The sequence below is a fragment of the Lepidochelys kempii genome, chromosome 3 (assembly GCF_965140285.1).
Source record: "Lepidochelys kempii isolate rLepKem1 chromosome 3, rLepKem1.hap1, whole genome shotgun sequence".
Taxonomy (NCBI): domain Eukaryota; kingdom Metazoa; phylum Chordata; order Testudines; family Cheloniidae; genus Lepidochelys; species Lepidochelys kempii.
In genome coordinates, this window is record NC_136382.1 from 114,003,172 (window position 1) to 114,024,618 (window position 21,447).

The following is a 21,447-nucleotide window of genomic DNA, read 5'->3' on the forward strand; positions in this document are numbered from 1 at the left end:
TCCTTAATTTTTGAAAGTCAGCCCTTTTGAAATCAAAAACCCTAGTTGCAGATTTATTTTTTAATATGCCCTTTCTGCTTTCAGAAGAGAGGGATTTGGCTCTACCTGAGTAGGAATTTAAAATTGTGATTCTTAACAGAATAGATTAAGTAATGGTTTTAAAAGTTAAATTGATTGGTTTATTTGTTACAGTGGTAATGACAAATTAATCATTTTTATTTTCTAGCTGGAAAAATAAGACTATTTGATAACAGAGATGTGTTTAGTCCAAATAATTTTTTATTTCCTGGAAGAGCAGTCCTCCTGCTAATGATAAATTAGCAGACTATTTAATGGCGAAGAATACAATACTATATGTGATATTATTAGCTACCAAGTAAACATACTACAAGTAAGAAAACCAAAGCCCGTAGAAGTATTTCATATTTTGTCATATATAAATAATCTTTCACTGTTGTGGGCAAAGTTGATCAGCTTAAGCGACGTTCGTGCCAGTGAAAACTTAAAAACGAATGCATGAATAATTTGTATATCAATGCAAAATGAAACCTTAGAAATTCAGCACAAACATCAGTTTTGTAACCCATGCTTAATGTAACAAAATGCCTAGGAGAGGAACTGAATACATTGTTTAATTTGTATGCCACTTCTACTTAGCTGAAAGAATCCTTCACCAAAAAAAAAGAGTGGGAAATAAAACTGACAGGATGTTTGCTTAAGTGGTCTAGAAAAAAATTTAAAACATATAATTTGCAAAATAAAAGTGGAAAAGCCAATTAAAAGAAAACGCAAAAATATCCAGACATAATAACCTTCCAGAAATTCTATCATAGGTTTAAGGCACCCCAGGTTGAATCTGAGCAAACCATTGTCTAGCCTAGACTAGTTTAAAAAGTCAAGTTTCCACATTTAAATAACACTGAAAGAGGAATATTAGATGAACCAAGCTTCCCAACCTAAAACTTGGGAAATACCTAGGCCCTAATAGTTTTTTCCTCTGATTTTCACACAATTTTTGGAGTGGAGGTTGTTCTGCTCTTCAGGGTAATTCTAATTAGACAAGTTATCCTCTGCTGTGAAGTAAGCTAAAGTTTCATGTGTCCACGAGTCCAAATGTTTCTCCCACCAGCTGATATCCCTGTTGGTCACAAAAACATAACTCTAGTCCTCTATTTTGACTGCAAGATTTGAGGGAGTGATAAAGGAATAAGTAAATAACATACAGTGCCTGGAATGCATTGGGTTGACATTTTAGGACAATGCTCTAAACCTATCAACCCAACCAAGCTGAAACAGTAGGAATCATAACTGTCCCCTTAATTGCAGAGTGTCTTTTTGACTTGGTCCAGTGTCTAAGTGCAAACTACTCTTTTGGATGCAAAGATAAGATGGCCCCCCCAAAAGTTAATCAGTAAAACCCTTCCTCTTTGGAGATCACTAGTTAAGGGCATCCGAGACTTGGCAAGTCTGAAGGCTTTTATCATAGAATCATAGAGTATCAGGGTTGGAAGGGACCCCAGAAGGTCATCTAGTCCAACCCCCTGCTCAAAGCAGGACCAATTCCCAGTTAAATCATCCCAGCCAGGGCTTTGTCAAGCCTGACCTTAAAAACCTCTAAGGAAGGAGATTCTACCACCTCCCTAGGTAACGCATTCCAGTGTTTCACCACCCTCTTAGTGAAAAAGTTTTTCCTAATATCCAATCTAAACCTCCCCCACTGCAACTTGAGACCATTACGCCTCGTTCTGTCATCTGCTACCATTGAGAACAGTCTAGAGCCATCCTCTTTGGAACCCCCTTTCAGGTAGTTGAAAGCAGCTATCAAATCCCCCCTCATTCTTCTCTTCTGCAGGCTAAACAATCCCAGCTCCCTCAGCCTCTCCTCATAACTCATGTGTTCCAGTCCCCTAATCATTTTTGTTGCCCTTCGCTGGACTCTCTCCAATTTATCCACATCCTTCTTGAAGTGTGGGGCCCAAAACTGGACACAGTACTCCAGATGAGGCCTCACCAATGTCGAATAGAGGGGAACGATCACGTCCCTCGATCTGCTCGCTATGCCCCTACTTATACATCCCAAAATGCCATTGGCCTTCTTGGCAACAAGGGCACACTGCTGACTCATATCCAGCTTCTTGTCCACTGTCACCCCTAGGTCCTTTTCCGCAGAACTGCTGCCTAGCCATTCGGTCCCTAGTCTGTAGCTGTGCATTGGGTTCTTCCGTCCTAAGTGCAGGACCCTGCACTTATCCTTATTGAACCTCATCAGATTTCTTTTGGCCCAATCCTCCAATTTGTCTAGGTCCTTCTGTATCCTATCCCTCCCCTCCAGCGTATCTACCACTCCTCCCAGTTTAGTATCATCCGCAAATTTGCTGAGAGTGCAATCCACACCATCCTCCAGATCATTTATGAAGATATTGAACAAAACTGGCCCCAGGACCGACCCTTGGGGTACTCCACTTGATACCGGCTGCCAACTAGATATGGAGCCATTGATCACTACCCGTTGAGCCCGACAATCTAGCCAGCTTTCTACCCACCTTGTAGTGCATTCATCCAGCCCATACTTCCTTAACTTGCTGACAAGAATACTGTGGGAGACCGTGTCAAAAGCTTTGCTAAAGTCAAGAAACAACACTGCTTTCAACAACAACACTGCTTTCAACAAACAATACTGCTTTCCCTTCATCCACAGAACCAGTAATCTCATCATAAAAGGCGATTAGATTAGTCGGGCATGACCTTCCCTTGGTGAATCCATGCTGGCTGTTCCTGATCACTTTCCTCTCATGACTCCCATATGTCTGATATTTTTTTGCCTCCTGCTCAAGATCACAGGAGCATCTGCAACCAGTGTTTGTTGGGGGTTTTTGCCCTTTTTAAAGATGTCTGACATCTTCTATTGTTTTTACTGAGTTAGAAGCCATGTTGGCCTCTTTTGAGATTGCTGCCCTGCGTTCTCCATGGATTGAAACTCTGTTTTGGTGCTATCTGTTTTGCTTTCTGACTGAAACCTTTGCATCTGTGAGGAGATGGGAAAGGAGGAAGTGGGAAGAGTTTAGGGAAATGAGAGTACTGGAAAGTGTGGAAGCTGAAGTGAAACTAGGATTTTTGATGCAGCTAGGAAAGATTATTGAAATTAGTTCCCTGTTTTTGTTGTTGTTGTTACATTCATGTTCTTCCCAGCTACAACTATCCATGTTTTCAGTTGGAAAAGTCATGCTGGCAGCAAATAAATGCCCTTTTTAAAATGAAAAATCAGTCTGAATACAAAAATTGGTGATAAATGTCCCATCATATAAAAATCTAAAATGTCCATTCCAAACGAATGTCATGTGGCACCAAACCTCCATTTTGTGTGTTAATGAAAAGTGACAACCATCCTGTTTGTGAAGGAGAGTTTCCTGCTAGAGGGGAAAAAATAAAAAGCTAATGTGAAGGTCTTTCTTTTTAGGAAATTGTTTTTTTCCGCATTTGTGTAACGTTTTAAATTTTTTCATGTAAAGAAAATAATTTCTCAAAAAGAAACCTTTACCTTTTCCTTACTACTTTCTACTTGCTTCCTCTCATCTGCCTCGGCTGACTTGTTTGAAGGCTCCAGATTTGGTCTTTGCTAGACTTTTTGCAGCGCTGCCACTCAGCTTAGGAATCCTGGGGAAGAGCAAATGGGCCATGTTGTCACTGAGTGGAGCTGAATGAGCTTGAGTCTCTGGAAATCAGAAGGCTAGAACTGAGAGAATATTGCAAAAAAAAAAAACAACTTGTGAACATTTGTTTGAATAAATCATATAAATTCACTTTATCTTTTTATTCATTTTTTTCAAGCTTTTGTATGTGATACTTTTCGCGAGAACATCTGCAGAAAGTAAAAGCCTCATGAAGACTTATACAAACGTGTTAGGCCCCGATCCTTCAAGTTGCTCCACACTGAGCCCCACTGATTTCTGAGGGGCCATGCACAAATGCAGGGGGCCACCTGTATGGGGCAATTTGCAGGATTGGGAACATAGAACCCAAAGGATTTGTGCAGCCATCTTGAAATCTCAGTGATTTCCATTCTCCTGTGTGAAAGCTAGTTATCTGGACAGAATAGAATTAATACTGTGTGACTTTGATGACAATCACTCACACCAAATAACAGTCAAAATAAATTATTAGAAAATAACTTATTGACTGAATGTGTTCAGAGAGAGCATGTGAACAACTGGGAATAATGAAAATCTGTCTTTTTGCAAACAATAAACAGAGGATGAAACTCATTGAATAAACTATTTCCTGAGAACAGAATGCCCAGTTCTACGTGTCCCATAGAAGGTCTTCTGTTTTGAACTAATCTTCGAACAATATGGCTAGGGACAAGGGTGTGATTCAAATGAATTGGCTGTGTGGGGTGTTTTGTTTTTTCCTACATGCTGCTGCTAAGGATCCCTAAAAACTTTCCAAGAACATTTTTCTAATCCTTCTATGTGGGTTGTTTTACTGCACTCATCACTATGGTAACTGAGTGCCTTACAAATTTATTAGTGAACAGAAGATTAATATTTCAGTTCCCCTCTCTCTCCTTCGTTCTCTAGATACTGTTGTTGTTTTTTGAATATGTGATTTAGGTCAGTTTCGGGGAAGGCTAAGTTGAAAGACTGATAATGAGTTTCTTGTGGACATTTAAGAGACCCAGGATTAAGAAAAACATTTTTCAAGTGCTATCAGAAATGTGATGGAGGGGGATTTGAAATCTAAAATACTATGATATTGTGGGCAGCTGTTTTAAGAGCTATACATTACTACATACTTTCTGTAAAGAAAAAATATATTTTACAAGTTGGGGGATAGGGAAGAACAGATGAAAAGAAATATGAGTGAAAATAAGGATTATAAGAGAAATCCCATCTCAACTTTGTTTAGGGTTTGCTAACATTTAAATACACTTGCCTTTACAGTATATGGTGCCTCTGATAAGGTGTGGTTCCTTCCTTGTTAATCAATTCTTTGTTGTTTGTACATTTCAACTTGTTAATAACTTGAAAATATTACCTTTGGTGTAAGCCCCTGGAAGAGGTGAAGTTTTGTAGGGAAGAGGGGCCTAACACCTCTTCTCTGATCAGCTTCTCAATGGAAGGGAGGCAGAGACCTGTACAAATGCCACTCCCCATCCCTGTCTGTCCTCTAAGGGGTTGCAAGGAGTCATGCTGAAGGAACCCCTTGTAATCTTCTTGTATGGGGCAGATTGTGTGTGAGGAAGAACCACCTGTTGCACCTCCAGTCATGGAGTGAGGAAGACTTTTCACAGGTGTTCCCCTACAGCTGCATGAATAAGAGAGGGACCCTTCAGATAGTCTAGGGACCACAGTCACCTAAAGGTAGGCTCCAGTTACAGTGAAACTTCAGTTATCATCACAACATTAAATTGCTCTGTACTTTGAATGATTTCCTGGACCTATTGTTATAAAACTGGCAGTCTACCTAGAATCATGATCACATTTTCAGTCATTTGTTCAGCGGCCTGAAAGATCGTTTGTTTTGCACAGATGACAAAAGACTGCAACTGCATCTTTTAAGCACACTCACGGAGAGCTCAGTTTTATCCCCCATCCTGTTCATGAAACCTATACAGGAGATGGTGAGATCCCATGGTCTTCAGATGATACCCAGGTCTGCATCCCCTTCACTTCAAACACAACACCCTCAATCCAGCTTCCTGGTTCCAGAATAAAATAAAAATCTAGATGAAGACTAACTGGCTAAAGCCAAACTAAGGCAAGACTAAAGTGGTGGTGATGGGGAACGAGAAAATTTTTGAGGAAAAAAGCCAAAAATATAACATTGCCCTCAGTGAAGGCATCCGTCTTCCAGCTTTCAATCATTGAAGTGGTGAACAGTCTTGGAGTCCATCTAGGCTCCATACTGTTTCTGAATAAATCTTAATCAGTGGTGCAAGTAGCAATCATTTCTTGCTGGTACACTGCACTCATGGGAGGGACATAAGGGGAGGCACGTGACCCCCCCCTCCCCCCCAGCCTGAGGCCCCAACTCTCTCCCTGTCCCCTCCCCAGGATCCACATCCATCCCACATTACCTTGGGGGGTGGTTTCTGCCCTCCTCCCTCTGTGCTGGAGACTTCTGCTGTACAGACCCCAGGCAGGAAGACTCAGGAGGCACAGCTGCGTGGAAGGGCTAGCGGGTGGTACAGCTGTGCTGGAGGAGCTGCCAGTGCAGGGCCACCGTGTGGCCCCACGTTCTGCTCCTTTTGCCGCTGCAGTTCCCAGGAGAGCCCTGAACTGCAGGGCTATCCCGGGAATTGCAGCAGCAAAAGGAGAACGTGCAGCTCCTCCGGCGCAGCTGCTGTACCGCCCCCAGCCCTTCCACGCAGCCGCGTCTCCTGAGTCCTCCTGCCCGAGGTCTGTACAGCAGCCCTGCCAGAGGGCAGGTCTGGGGACAGTACAACAGCCGCACCAGAGGAGCGGCCTGCATGGGGCCGCCTGGCAGCCCCACATCCTGCTCCTTTTCCCTGGGAACCGGAGTGGGGAAAAGGAGGAGAAATTGAGAAATATCTGACTGGTACAGCGTACCGTACTGTACCATACCACCGTACTTGCACCACTGCTCTTAATAACCAAAGTACTCTTATTAAACTTGGGTGGCTAATAAGCCATGCCCCTTTCTGATTGATGCTAGCTGGCCGCAGCAGTCTGCACATTCATTGCCCTAGACGCCATTGCTGCAGTTTATTGTAATTATGGATAAACATGATTGCCATGAAGAAACCAGATGATACAGGGCATCCAATAGCTGATCTTTATCTTCAAGGGCCTCAGTGACCTGAACCTCTCAACTATATCAAAGACCACTTTTCTTTCTGTCTGCGGCCAGGATCTTCCTGAATAGCTACTTCTATCCAATAGAGCTGACTGTGTAGCATACAACTCAAACATATAGAGGATTGGCCTTTCAGGACAGCTGTCCTCAGTCTGTGGAACTCTCCCCTACTAGTTATTGGGATGATCAAAGATCTCTCTCTTTTCAGGATGAAATGTGGGACTCATCTCTTTCCCTTTCTATCAATAACTACCATAGAGGTAGAATGAAACAAAAAGGAAAAAGAAAAAAATAATCTCATATTAGTCACTTTCACAGAATCACACGGGAAAAGAAAATAATTGGTGGTTGTTTTAGGGGTTTTTTCTGACTGACTCCTAACATTATGGAGATTTGTATTTGCTCAGATACTGCACTGGTGGGTGTATTAAGAAATACCTAGAGAGACTTACTTCAGTGCCAAAGTGAAATGGTCAAATCATCATGACTGAATGCTTTTCAGTCATTTAATAACCTTTTTGACAGAATAACTACAAGATCTGGACAGTGGTAGTCAGGTCATTTTCACATTGGCTGCATTACGGTGAATGGGGCATAACATTGCTAAATTGTGACCTGATAGAGTTATAGGCTGAGGCACTAGCTTCTTACCTCTTAAATCCGGTTTGGATATTGAAATGGCTTTGAGGGTCAGTCTCTAGTGGACATTTCTCCTTCTCAGAAAACACCCACAGTCTGGCACAATTTAGTACAACTGGCACCCATTGGAGGGGCCTCACACCAGAATAGCATTGGCTGCTAAATGTTTGGCTGGAGTTGCATTGGCAGTGCTATGTGAGGAAGCTTGAATAGCATCTGCTTACCATATGGCACGCTCTAGCCAGTGTTACTAGTCCCCTGCATTCATTAGCAAGGACCAAATTCTGCCAGAATTTGAAAATGGAAACTTAAAAAACTGATTAAATGGAAATTCATCATCTTGACTTTTGTGGCTTTGCATTGAGATGCCCAAATACTTACTTGATATACATTGAATGAGAACATTAAACACTGACTGATTAAAATCATACTTATGCAGGGTTAAAGCTATGTATTACATAGTCATTTAATCTCCACAAAAATGTCTTAGTAACTTGTGATGTTAACATACAATAACAGTCTTAGTAAATCTTCATTACATTTGTATTTGGGAACCTTCATTCCAACCACTACCCTGATTTTATGGTATCACTAGAGCAAGGTAGGTGTTTCTACAGCCTTAAAAAGTAGAAAATCGTACCTTTCCTTCTTTCATTTTCTGTTTACACTGTTGAGCAATCTTCTGAGCATTCGTGTTTACACTTTTTCTCTCTTCCCCATCTGGGTGTTCAGAAACATCCAGGCTTGGAGAAAGATATGCCTTTTTTTTTTTTTAAAGTGTAGTTGTACTTAATACATATCTCGTGAGATTGTCAGGATGTGATGGTCAATTTGATCCACATATAAATACTGAGCAACAAAAATTTAAAAAGCAGTTAGAGGATTGTGAGTTTCTTAGCAGAGCAGAAAAACTTTCCTTGGCTGTTCAGAATAAGTACAATACTGTACTGTTGACTAAAAAACTGTATTAAGAACAGCCTTGTAAGCAGGAGAGATCATCATCGACTGGGCTTGCCGACTGGTTTTCCACATTATTTTATTTAGTTTCCTTTTACGGTTGTGTCTAGTTGAAAGCCATTTATTTAGTTCACCACTTCCTCTGTGGACCTTGTGACACACCTTCACTTCACATTTGTTACCTTCAGTCTTCGTTTGGAAGTACATCCTGGCTATATTATAAATAGAATCCCTCCCAATTATATTATACAAGTTACAGTTTATTAGCAGGGTATGGAAAGATGTCATTTTTCTCACTTTGGTTATGAGAGAAGAAAAGGCAGTTTTCATAACTTGCAGTAGATTAATGGGGAAATGGGTAGAAAATATTTGTAAGATACAAGTATCTGATAAAATATAATTCTTCATTATTTAAAGTCTCTAGGATCATTTAATAAGCATTAATATAAGTCTGTTAAATAGAATCTGAAATTTTTATAATCAGTTTAAGTTCATTTAGGATTAACAAATCAGAATTTTGAAGTCTGGATTTTTTTTTTATCCTAAGTGTTACCTACATTGAAAAAAATAGAGTACTTTATCTACCATTAACGTTGAGATTTTACACAAATCAAGAAATTCCAAATTATGCAATGGAAACCTAACTCCAACTGCTTCCCTTAGATGTAGTGTTCTGTATTACTGGGTATATAAAAGTGAATTCTGCTGGTATGGAGAAACCTTAAATGCTCATAGTTTTAAAATTGCAGAACTGATTTCATTCAGACATAGATAGCTATCCCTAAGGTCTCTTTGAGTTTTCTGTGTGCAAAATGTATGTTGGGATATATGAGGAAAGTGTTGATTTTTTGTTTTTGTTTTAATATACATAACTTTGACCTGGCAAAACCAACTATCTTCGTTATTTCAAAAATTCCTTTCTGGGTTGAGAATAAGCATAAAAAAATTGAGCTCCCCCCCCCCCCCCACCAAAAGTTGGCTTGACAGTTTAATAGCAAGTGAAATTAAAAGGGTGTTAATTAGGGCTGTCAAGTGACTAAAAAAATTAATCGCACTGCTAAACAATAATAGAATACCATTTATTTAAATATTTTTGATGTTTTCTACATTTTCAAATAGATTGATTTCAGTTACAATGCTGAATACAAAGTATGCAGTGCTCACTTTATATTTATTTTTATTACAAATATTTGCATTGTAAAAAACAAAAGAAATAGTATGTTTCAATTCCCCCATTACAAGTACAGTAGTGCAATCTCTTTATCATGATCGTTGAACTTACAAAAGTTGTATTATATACAAAAAAAACTGCATTCAAAAACAAAACAATGTAAAACTTTAGAGCCTACTAATCCACTTAATCCTACTTCTTGTTCAGCCAGGCTGTAAGACAAACAAGTTTGTTTAATTTTGCAGGAGATAGTGCTGCCGCCTTCTTGTTTACAATGTCACCTGAAAGTGAGAACAGGTGTTCGCATGGCACTGTTGTAGCCAGTGTCTCAAGATATTTACATGCCAGATGCCGTAAAAATTCATATGTCCCTTCATGCTTCAACCACCATTCCAGAGGACTGTGTCCATGATGATGACAGGTTCTGCTCAATAACAATCCAAAGCAGTGCAGACCAATGCATATCAGAGTAGGCCCGTTACTCAATGAGGAGGGAAAGACAATAACAGAAAATGTGGATATGGCAGAGGTGGTTAATGACTTTGTTTCGGTTTTCACTGAGAAGGTTGGTGGTGATTTGACGTCTAACATAGTGAATGTCAGTGAAAATGAGGGAGGATCAGAGTCTAAAATAGGGACAGAACAAGTCAAAAATTACTTAGACAAGTTAGATGTCTTCAGATCACCAGGGCATGATGAAATGCATCCTAGAATACTCAAGGAGATGACTGAGGAGATATCTGAGCCATTAACAATTATCTTTGAAAAGTCGTGGAAGACGGGAGACGTTCCAGAAGACTGGAAAAGGGCAAATATAGTGCCCATCTATAAAAAGGGAAATAAGGACGACGCGGGGAATTACAGACCAGTCAGCTTAACTTCTGAACCTGGAAGGATAATGGAGCAAATAGTGAAGCAATCAATTTGTAAACATGTAGAAGATAATGTGATAAATAACAGCATGGATTTGTCAAGAACAAATCATGTCAAACCAACCTGATAGCTTTTTTTGACAGGGTAACAAGCCTTGTGGATAGGAGGGAAGCAGTGGATGTGGTATATCTTGTCTTTAGTAAGGCTTTTGGTCAATGTTCCCTCTAATTTTTGACAGGCTGTGTGCGCAAAAAATTTCTTCTGTGCAAATTTTTGAAGCAGAGTTCAAATTTGTGTGCCATGAGGCAAATGCGCCCAAGCGAGTAAAATGCTTATACATTTAAAAACTTTTAATTTGTAATTTGTGATAATAGTTTAACACCATGTAATTTATAAATGTTATTTTTAAATATTTAGAAAAAGGAAATTTAACCATTCTTCATGAAGCAGAAGTTAGTTTTAAGCATTACGCTTTATGATCTTTTTTTATAGACAATCACGAGCATATATCAAGCACATATTAATCATGATCGTTATCAGTCCATAAGCTCCTGCCCATTGGTGTCCACTTTCACCTTTCTTTCTATACACATGTCCAAAAAGAGTTTTGATACTGTCTCACATGACCTTCTCAAACTAGGGAAATGCAACCTAGATGGACCTACTATAAGGTGGGTGCATAACGGGTTGGAAAATCATTACCAGAGAGTAGTTACCAGTGGTTCACAGTCATGCTGGAAGGGCATAACGAGTGGGGTCCCGCAGGGATCAGTTCTGGGTCCGTTTCTCTTCAATATTTTCATCAGTGATTTAGATAATGACATAGAGAGTACACTTATAAAGTTTGTGGATGATACCAAGCTGGGAGGGGTTGTAAGTGCTTTGGAGGATAGGACTAAAATTCAAAATGATCTGGAGAAACTGGAGAAATGGTCTGAAGTAAATAGGATGAAATTCAATAAGGACAAATGCAAAGTAGTCCACGTAGGAGGGAACAATCAGGTGCAGAATAGGAAATAACTGCCTAAGAAGGAATACTGCGGAAAGGGATCTGGAGGTCATAGTGGATCACAAGGTAAATCTGAGTCAACAGTGTAATGCTGTTGCAAAAAAAAGAAAACATCATTCTGGGATGTATCAGCAGGAGTATTCTAAGCAAGACATGAGAAGTAATTCTTCCACTGTACTCCGTGCTGATTAGGCCTCAACTGGAGGCCTATTGTGACCAGTTCTGGGCGCCACATGTCAGGAAAGATGTGGACAAACTGGAGAAAGTCCAGAGAAGAGCAACAAAAATTATAAAAGGTCTCGAAAACATGACTTATGAAGGAAGATTGAAAAAATTGGATTTGTTTAGTCTGGAGAAGAGAAGACTGAGAGGGGACATGATAACCATTTTCAGGTACATAAAAGGTTGTTACAAGGAGAAAAAAAAATTGTTGTTCTTAACCTCTAAGGATAGGACAAGAAGCAATGGGCTTAAATTGCCCCAACGGCAGTTTAGGCTGGACGTTAGGAAAAACTTCCTAACTGTCAGAGTCATTAAGCTCTGGAATAAATCGCCTAGGGAGGTTGTGGAATCTCCGTCATTGGGGATTTTTAAGAGCAGGTTGGACAAACACCTGTCAGGGATAGCCTAGATCAGAGGTGGGCAAACTATGGCCCGCGGGCCACATCCGGCCTGTGGGACATTCCTGCCCTGCCCTGCCCTTGACCCCCGGCTGGGGAGGCTCGCCCCTGGCCACTCCCCTGCTGTCCCCCCTCCCCTGCAGCCTCAGCTCACTGCGCCGCCAGTGCTCTGGGCGGTGGGGCTGCGAGCTGCTGCCGGGAAGCGCAGCTGTGTGGCTGCCTCCGGCCAGGCAGTGCGGCTGCCAGTCCTGCTGCTCTGAGTGACATAAGGGGGCGGGGAGCGGAGGGGCTTGGATAAGGGGCAGGGGGTCCCGGAGGGCAGTCAGGGGACAGGTAGCAGGGGGTGGTTGGATGGGGCAGAAGTTCTGGAAGGGGTAGTCAGGGGCTGGGGAACATTGGGGGTTGGATAGGGGGTAGGGTCTCGGGGAGGTGGTTAGGGGCAGGGGGTTCTAGGGGGGCGGTCAGGGGACAAGGGGCAGGGGGGGTTGGATGGGTTGGGAGTTCTGAGGGGGGGAGGGATAGCTCAGTGGTTTGAGCATTGCCTGCTAAACCCAGGGTTGTGAGTTCAATCCTTGAGGGGGCCATTTAGGGATCTGGGGCAAAAATTGGGGATTGGTCCTGCTTTGAGCAGGGGGTTGGACTAGATGACCTCCTAAGGTCCCTTCCAACCCTGATATTCTATGATTCAGTCAGGGGGCAGAAAATGGGAGGCGGCGGATGGGGGCAGGGGCTGTTTAGGGAGGCACAGCCTTCCCTACTCGGCGCACCATACAGTTTCGGAAACCCTGATGTGGCCCTCCGGCCAAAAAGTTTGCCCACCCCTGGTCTAGGTAATACTTAGTCCTTCCTTGAGTGCAGGGGACTGGACTAGATGACCTCTTGAGATCCCTTCTTGTTCTATGATTCTATGTTCATAGATGCCACCAGCAGAAGGTTGATTTTATTTTCTGGTTGTTTGGCTTCTATAGTTTCCGCATCGGAGTCTTGCTCTTTTAAGACTTCTGAAAGCATGCTCCACACCTCATCCCTCTCAGATTTTGGAAGGCACTTCAGATTATTAAACCTTGCGTCAAGTGATGTAGCTCTCTTTAGAAATCTCACAGTTGTACCTTTTGCATTTTGTCAAATCTGAAGTGAAAGTGTTCTTAAAACGAACAACATGTGCTGGGTCATCATCCAAGACTTCTATACCAGAAAATATATGGCAGAATGTGGGTAAAACAGAGCAGGAGACATACAGTTGTCCCCCAAGGAGTTCAGTCACAAATTTAATTAATGCATTATTTTTTTAACAAGCATCATCAGCATGGAAGCATGACCTCTGGAATGGTGACTGAAGCAAGAAGGGGTACAAGAATGTTTAGTATATCTGGCATGTAAATATCTTGCACTGCCAGCTACAAAAGGGCCATGTGAATACCTGTTCTCACTTTCAGGTGACATTGCAAATAAGAAGCGAGCAGCATTATCTCCCGTAAATGTGAGCAAACTTGTTTGTCTCAGTGATTGTCTGAACAAGAAGTAGGACTGAGTAGACTTGTAGGCTCTAAAGTTTACATTGTTTTGTTCTTGAGTGCAGTTATGTAACAAAAAAAAATCTCCTGTTCTAAGTTGCACCTTTATGATAAAGAGATTGCACTACAGCACTTGTATCAGGTAAATTGAAAATTACTATGTCTTTTGTTTATATTATTTTTATTACAAATATTTGCACTCTAAAAATGATGATGCGAGCACTGTACACTTGGTATTATGTGTTGTAATTGAAATCAGTATATTTGAAAATGTAGAAAAACAGCCAAAAGTATTTAATACATTTTAGTGGGTTTTCTGTTGTTTAACAGTACAATTAAAACTGTGATTAATTGTGATTAATTTTTTTAGCAAATCGTGAATTAGCTGTGATTAATCGCAATTAATTGTTTTTTTACTTAATCGCGTGAGTTAACTAGTGTTAATAGGAGAGTAACTAAAGGTCTGCACTTCCTATCACTATAGCATGCAGAAATGTCATAGCCTATATAGTGATACTGTAGTTAGACTGTAATTGATTGAAAACGGCTTGTGGAAGTGCTAACTTCCACACGCCTTTCCACTGGGTTAAGGGGGAATGTGCCATACGCTGTGGCTGTTCCCCAGAATAGTGCATCTCCCTCAACTCTGCCTCCCCACTCACCCACCCACACAAGCATCTCAGGCTTGTGGATCTCCACTATGTTTTCTTGTAGGGAAGGGGAAACAAGCATGTTACAAAGCTGCCTTTCTATCCCTTTGCTGCTTTCTCACTCTGTAGCAGAAAGGAGCATCTGGCCTGTGGTGATGTTAAGCTTTAAAACATAGTCTTTATTATATCATGTTCTTTTAACACTTCCTCAACCGACATAGATTTTGTTCCATTGAAATCCTTTGCAATGTTTAATATTACATTTAAACTCAATATTACAAATAAACTCCTTGGTTCCATGGAGAGAGAGGATTGTATTAACAAAAATATGAAAGCTATATATCGCTATAAACTTGCTAAAAGATACAGTAGCAGAAACTGCCTTTGTTGGGAGTACTGCATTGTTTCATTGCTGTCCCCAACTGCGACATCAGGGATGAGAGCTCATCTGATTTTTTTTATGCAGCATATAAAGTTCAATTTTACTATTTTACCCTAATTTTTGTATAATTAATTGCTCTAAGACAGTACAGCTTGATTGCACATGCTGATTCATTTCAGTACCTATAGGCAATGAACCAGGAAATGATTAATTTAAAGATCTAGCATAATATGATTTATGGACGTTTTTAGACATTTCTTCTAGGTAGCTAACATTACGCAATCTGGTTGTCACGGTTTTATCTTTTACCTTATTGAGTAAAGGCAGATTGGGTGTTTGCTCACAAAGGATTTATTACACTTGACCGCTGTTGTGTGCACATCATAAAGTACAAAGTGGCTTTATTAAAAAAGGAATTGATTTTTTTTAAATTTTTCTCCTTTTTTTAAATTTAAGTTGCTGGTTGTCCTTGTTTCCAGTGGACATGTGTCCCCTTCACAATTGTTGCCTTATCTGGCAATCGCAGAAAGCTGGGACAAAGTGAAAATTCACATCTGCAGGTCCGATCTTCCCGCTCCCACAGGTAGTTCCTGTTGAGCAGGGTTGAGGCTAACCTGGGAAGACAGTGTAGAAAAGATTGAGCTGCTGCAGGAACTCCTTGGGTTTACCTGTGGACTTTCAATCTCGAGAGCTAGCACCCCGATACCTTTCGTGATCTCTAAATTCACCGACAGCTTCTTTTTAAAAGAATGTTTCTGCAACACAAAAAAGTCAGACATTCTCACTCTAACAGGAAAGGAAGATTTCTAGTACTGTCTGACTCCAGGTGCTGCAGCATAATTTGTGAAATATTTAGAGCTAAAATATCATGCTTGGGTCAGCCCTAATTAACAAGATTTATGATTACTTCACAACACTAAGAAGTAACCACTATAGGGACACCCCGGTCCAATACTCAGGTATTTGTGGTCCAGAGTTTGTAGTGAGGGATTTGCAAAAATTTCTGAAATCCTGACAGGAAAATCAGCATTACAGTGTATTGTCCTCTGCATTTTCCTAATTAAGGGACCTTCAGGAATACTCCCCACTTTTCAGTAATCTGCATTTATAATTAGCTAAGAATTGTATTACAATTTAAAGATGTGTAAAGTCCCGTAAGTGTGATTATGTAATGAACTACTTTCTACATTTTCTTATCAGGTGTTTATTTCACTATAAAATAAATTCAGTTACCAACAGAGACCATGTCAGATTGTGATTCTTTACATTTTGTATATGCTGTATGTTTCACCAAAGTCTCATCTCCCCAGAGCACTGCCAAAGCCTGGAACAAGGCTGTATCAATGAGAAATCATGGAAGATATAGTTGTCTATACTTTTATGTTCTGTAAAAACATTTAAATCGTAATGAGTTGGACATACATCTACAGTTACAGAGTGATGCGGCTATTGCTGTTGATGTTGTCACTGGAAAGACTGTCCAGCAAAACACCTGTTGGAAAAGGCGTGTTTATTATAATTTGACTTAATTCGTGTCCTATACTTGGGCATCTCCTTGTCTCCAAATCTCCTATAATGCAGAAGTGGGGAAAGGAAGAATCTTACTCAAAACATCTGAGAATAAGGCCTGAATTTCATTGGGTAACAGTAGCTTGTAACTCAGAGTCTTTGATGGGGTAACTTTATGAGAAAGCAGCTTGTTTTGCGGGAGCATACTTGTAGTAACAGGAAAATGGATTTACCTATAGCAGCCCTATTTTAGTTGTAGGAAACCCATTTCCTGTTTTCCTACATATTGACTGAGTTTCATTCTGAAAATAAAATATGTTGAATGTGTTCTTAGACCTTTCTTCTCAAGGAGAGCACTGTTTTTTTCAGTAATGTGTCTTTTTCTGACAGTGTATAATAAGATAAAGGGTTATCAGGCATTTTATTAAGAAAAGATGTTTCTAAAAGTTGACATGAGAGAGAATAAGCGAAGTAATCTGGTTGGAAGAAAGCCTGTTAGGATCTAAGAGAGATGATCTAAGCTAATCAGTACTCCAGATGTGTAGGGTTTGGGAGAGAGGGCTGGGAGAAGTTGTTTGGGGCTTGTTGTTTTGAAAAGGCAGTTTTTCTTTCTGTAACGCCCCATCACTAAATTTATGGGTGGTCAGCAGCCTGACCTATCGCCAGAATACTAGACTAGCGCACTAGTTCACTTTGATATAATAATGTGGTGTTAATGAAATATTATTTGAAATAAAATTGTAGCAATGATAGGTGATGAATATGTTATGAAAAATTTCCAGTTTCATAATATCAGAACAGGAACAATGCAAGGCCTATGGAGATGGGGGAGGGAGGGTTTAATGAAAAGCTCCAATCAAAGTCTGTTATCCCAAATGCAATTATATTGTCATTGGGCTGAAGAGCTCTCATGGCAAATACTTGCAGCGATTGTCTTTGGGAATGGCATGTGTCTGACTTTAGCTACGATGACACAGGTTTCAGTGGCTTACCACAGCACCCCAGCTTGTTAAGAAAGCAACGAAAGTATGATACTTTACCATCCCCTCTCATTCCACAATTCTCATTACAGAATTTTCAGTGTCCAGATTTTTTTTTTTTTGGTGGTCTTTTTGATCTTTTAACACAGCTAGATTTGGGTAGTGAACAGTGTCTCTGAGATTAAATCAACTTCCTCTAGTGCATCCAGAACCTCAGTAAGTGAAACTGATTGATTGAAATTCAACCAAAAATCACATTGACACTTCTCTTCCCCATGCCACTATACAGACAGGTGGTCTGTTCCAGTTTAGTTTTAATTTTATACACACAATGGGTTGAAAAACTTGCAGCAAGAAACAATTAAGTTTCTGAGCAAAAATATTTGGGGTTCACCAGCACATCCATCATCCAGAACTGGTCAGGGCTTTGCAGATGCTATATTTCATCTCCACCAGTCACAACCCAGAATCTAAAAAAAACAAAACAAACTTCTTACAGCAATCGATTCATCTCAGGGCATGATCATTGCCACCAGCACAACTCTGCTCCTGAAACTTCATCTATTGCAAGACCTCTGTATACCTAAATGACCCTGGCGTGAGGATGGTACACTTACCTATCCCCATTTCAATGGTCAAGGATAAAAGATGATCATAGTGTTCTGTGAAGCCACCAGAAGAGGTCCACCAGCTCAAGGAAATTTGAAACCTCAGCCAAATAGGTTCATCTGCACTGGCAGATTAATGAGTGGTGTATCTGATACTCAGTGAACAAAGAAAAATGTCTCTTTCAGAACATTATTATGAATGGATGTGATCCAAGTTGCTTTCTTTCTATCTAATTTTCAACTATGTTCATATAGGTCTACCAAACAAAACAAAACACAAATCCCTCCCAAGCACCTCTAAACAATGACAGCTTGAAGTTGTCAATTTGGAATTGTGCCTTCTACAAGTGAAATTCTCCATAGGTGCTTTAAAGGATCCATTTCCTGTTACAGTGGCATATGTTCATCTATGCCATTGTAACAGAAAATGAAATGTTAAAATTGATCAAGATAATCTTTTTTAACCTTACTAGTCTTGGGGGGGGGGGATGTTTTGGTCCAGTTATCGGTCAACTGGCAAAGCAATCAAAATACCAAAGAAGACTCAGTCTAGCTAGGTATGTTCAAATTTAGAATAAGTATAAATGACCTATACTTTGTAATTTATTTATAATAATTAGAACACTAGTAAACACATTTCACATGAGTACACATCAGACCAAATGCACTTTTTTTCTCACGATTCATGCTGTAATTTCATAGATCATAAGGCTGCAAATTAAAAAAAAAAAAAAAAAAAAAACTTTATAGAGGGAATGGTTGCTGGTGTTTGCTTTCACAAAGGATAGCAGGTGCTAAACTTATTAGAACCCTCTGGATGCTGTAATGTACACCATATGGCATAAGTAATACTGGTTTTCAACATATAAAGTACAGAATTTAAAATAAATGATAGCAATCCCTTGGCCACACAGCAAACATGGTGTTGATGAGTTACGGAGCATTAGAAAGTGTACATCCACTCCCCACATGAAAAATTGTTGGTCTATAGTAAAACCTACTTCTCCCAGGTGTAAATGCTTTGTTTCAACAGAAGTTGTTGTTTTCTTCCTAATCCGTTTAATTTTTCCCTTATCAAATCAAATGCTAAGGGACTGTTCCTCTGCTTCCTTCAAACTGATGTCATTCCGTTGACTTCAGTGGAGCGACACCTGTTTACTCTAGCAGAGGATCTATCAATAGGGTTCTCTTTACACAACGAATTTTTTTCAGTAAAGAGACCCAAAATATTCAGTTGTCAAATGTGCAGGATTTTGTCTCTGAAGAAGTGTTTTTATTGTATGGGTTCTGTCTCTGCTTTTGTTAATCAAATTATGCTTTCAGAAGAGAGGAGGTCTCCATTCCTTTTTACATCAAATAATTCTTTGGGGTTTTTTGAATGAATGCAATCTTGTATTCATGTTTATGAAGAAGTGATAGAGCTGCAAAGGGAAATCCTCTCTCTTTTAGGCCAATTACAGGAAGAGGCAGTTGTAGTTACAGCTTTCACCCATTGGCTTGCTAAAGCCCTGAAACCTGCCTTGGGAAAGATTACACTCTAGGGATTCAGAGTAGCAGCCATGTTACTCTGTATCTGCAAAAAGAACAGGAGTACTTGTGGCACCTTAGAGACTAACAAATTTATTTGAGCATAAGCTTTCGTGAGCTACAGCTCACTTCATCGGATGCATGCAGTGGAAATGCATCCGATGAAGTGGGCTTTAGTCCACAAAAGCTTATGCTCAAATAAATTTGTTAGTCTCTAAGGTGCCACAAGTACTCCTGTTCTTTTTGTGAATATAGACTAATATGGCTGCTACTCTGAAACCTAGTTTATTCCTGTTTCCAGGATGATGAGTCTTGTGGTTGTTTAATATTCTGAGCCTCTATTTTCTAGGTATTAAAGTGAGAGCACAAATGCCTTTCTTACCCAAGATCATATGAGCAATTACAAAATGGCAGTAGCCGTAATAAGCATACTGAATTACCTAAATACATTGTAATACATTGCTGAACATGACAAATACTTGCTGATAATCCAAAATATTTTAAAATATGGACTTGGTGCAATGGTAATTCTTAGAAAAAGAAATAAAGACTCCAGGTAGGAATGCCTAAGAGCGGATGTTCAGAAGATAGCAAGGAGTGATTAAAGGAGCCCAAGGTGCAATGGTGGGAGAGACTGACCGTTGTGCCCAGCTTGGAAACTTCAAGACAGACCTCCAGGGGAGGGGAGATGAGTGAAAGAGATTGGCGTGGAAGAGACTTTTATTTAGTGTTAATGAATCAGACCTGAAGAAGGTGTGGTATTGTCCTAGTGTTATTGAGGAGCCTTAGTGAAGGGGATACTGAGGCAGAGTGCTGCAGAGCCATGTTTGGCCAAAAGGGGCCTACAGGGCAGGGATGCCCTTTTTACTCTAGTATTTCTAGATATTTCAGCAGACTTTAGTACCATTGATTATATGATTTGCTGGAAAATAGTTTAAAATATACAAACTTGAGTTTTAAAAGTTGTCCTTGGTTTTTGTTTTGTTTTGACAGGAGTGATTGATCGGTAATCTCTTCATACTTTACTAAGTATTTAAAGCAAACTTTTCTCAATATCCAGAGGGGTGTGTGTGGGTGTGTGTGCGTGAATGGAATTTACTTCACTGTCTAATACCTTATCTCTCACGTGTTAAATTATGATGTGTCACTAGGAAGAAAAAGAGTAGTAATTGATTTACATAAACAAAAGAGAGGGAGAGAAATGGGACTGTAGCTTGAGGAGACTCATCATAGACCCAAATACAATGTTAACAGCATGATGGTAGAATTAAGGCCTTGATTCAGTAAAGCATCCTTATTCGGAAAAGAAAGCACTTAAGCATCTGAAGTCTGAGGACATGTCTACACGTACAGTGCTGCAGCGGCGCAGCTGTACCAATGCAGCTGCAGCGCGTCTAGTGAAGACGCTCTGTGCCAACAGGAGAGAGCTCTCCCTCTAGCATAATAAAACCACCTCCGCAAATGGCAGAAGCTCTGTCAGCGGGAGAGCTTAGTTTGACTAATTCCACTCTGTTTATATTAGTAAAGTTCAATATCTACATCAGGTCTTTCGGTAAAGGCCCCTAGATGAGATCAAAGTCCTTTGCTTTCCTAGTGGCTGAGCATACTGCTCTTTTGTGAGGGAAAATTTTCGCCATAGGGTCCAGTCCTGAATAGCTGGGTGATATACTGACTTACAGTGACGAGCGATGCACGTTTTGGCTATCAGAAGAGAACTTTAATTTATATTCAGTATAAGGCCATTGAACAAAAGTAGAATAAAATAGTTTTGTATCATTGTGGTCAAAATTCAAATTATTGTGTCTTCTTTTGTCTTTTCCCAGAGGATATTTACGGGGGAAATTGCAAAGCATGTGTAATAATGGTGTTAATAAATTGATGCTTAAGCTGGCTATGTTTAGAAACAGTCTTATACCAGTCTTCAGTACATTTTAATCAAAGGGTGTGAAGTTAAAACCTGGCTTTGAAGATGTGATCACTACAACAGAATAATAGCATGGTGTTGCAGCAAGACGTTGTGATGCTCCCAGAAAATTTTTCCTATGCTAATGAATTGTTAACATATCCTGCAAGTTATTCTTGAGGGACTTAGGTGTAGATGCAGTGCGGTCAGGACTACACCATGAAGTATGGGAAAACTTTATTTAGGTGGGAAAGAAAAGAGCACATTTTTATGGAGGTGGTGAGATGCA

At 40.1% G+C, this 21,447-nt stretch overlaps 1 protein-coding gene across 3 annotated transcripts in view; it reads left to right on the forward strand.

The window, feature by feature from the left end:
• The window catches only part of UST (uronyl 2-sulfotransferase), a 292,952-nt gene that overhangs the window by 210,451 nt on the left and 61,054 nt on the right, over positions 1-21,447 (forward strand). The gene's annotated exons all lie outside the window — the stretch shown is intronic.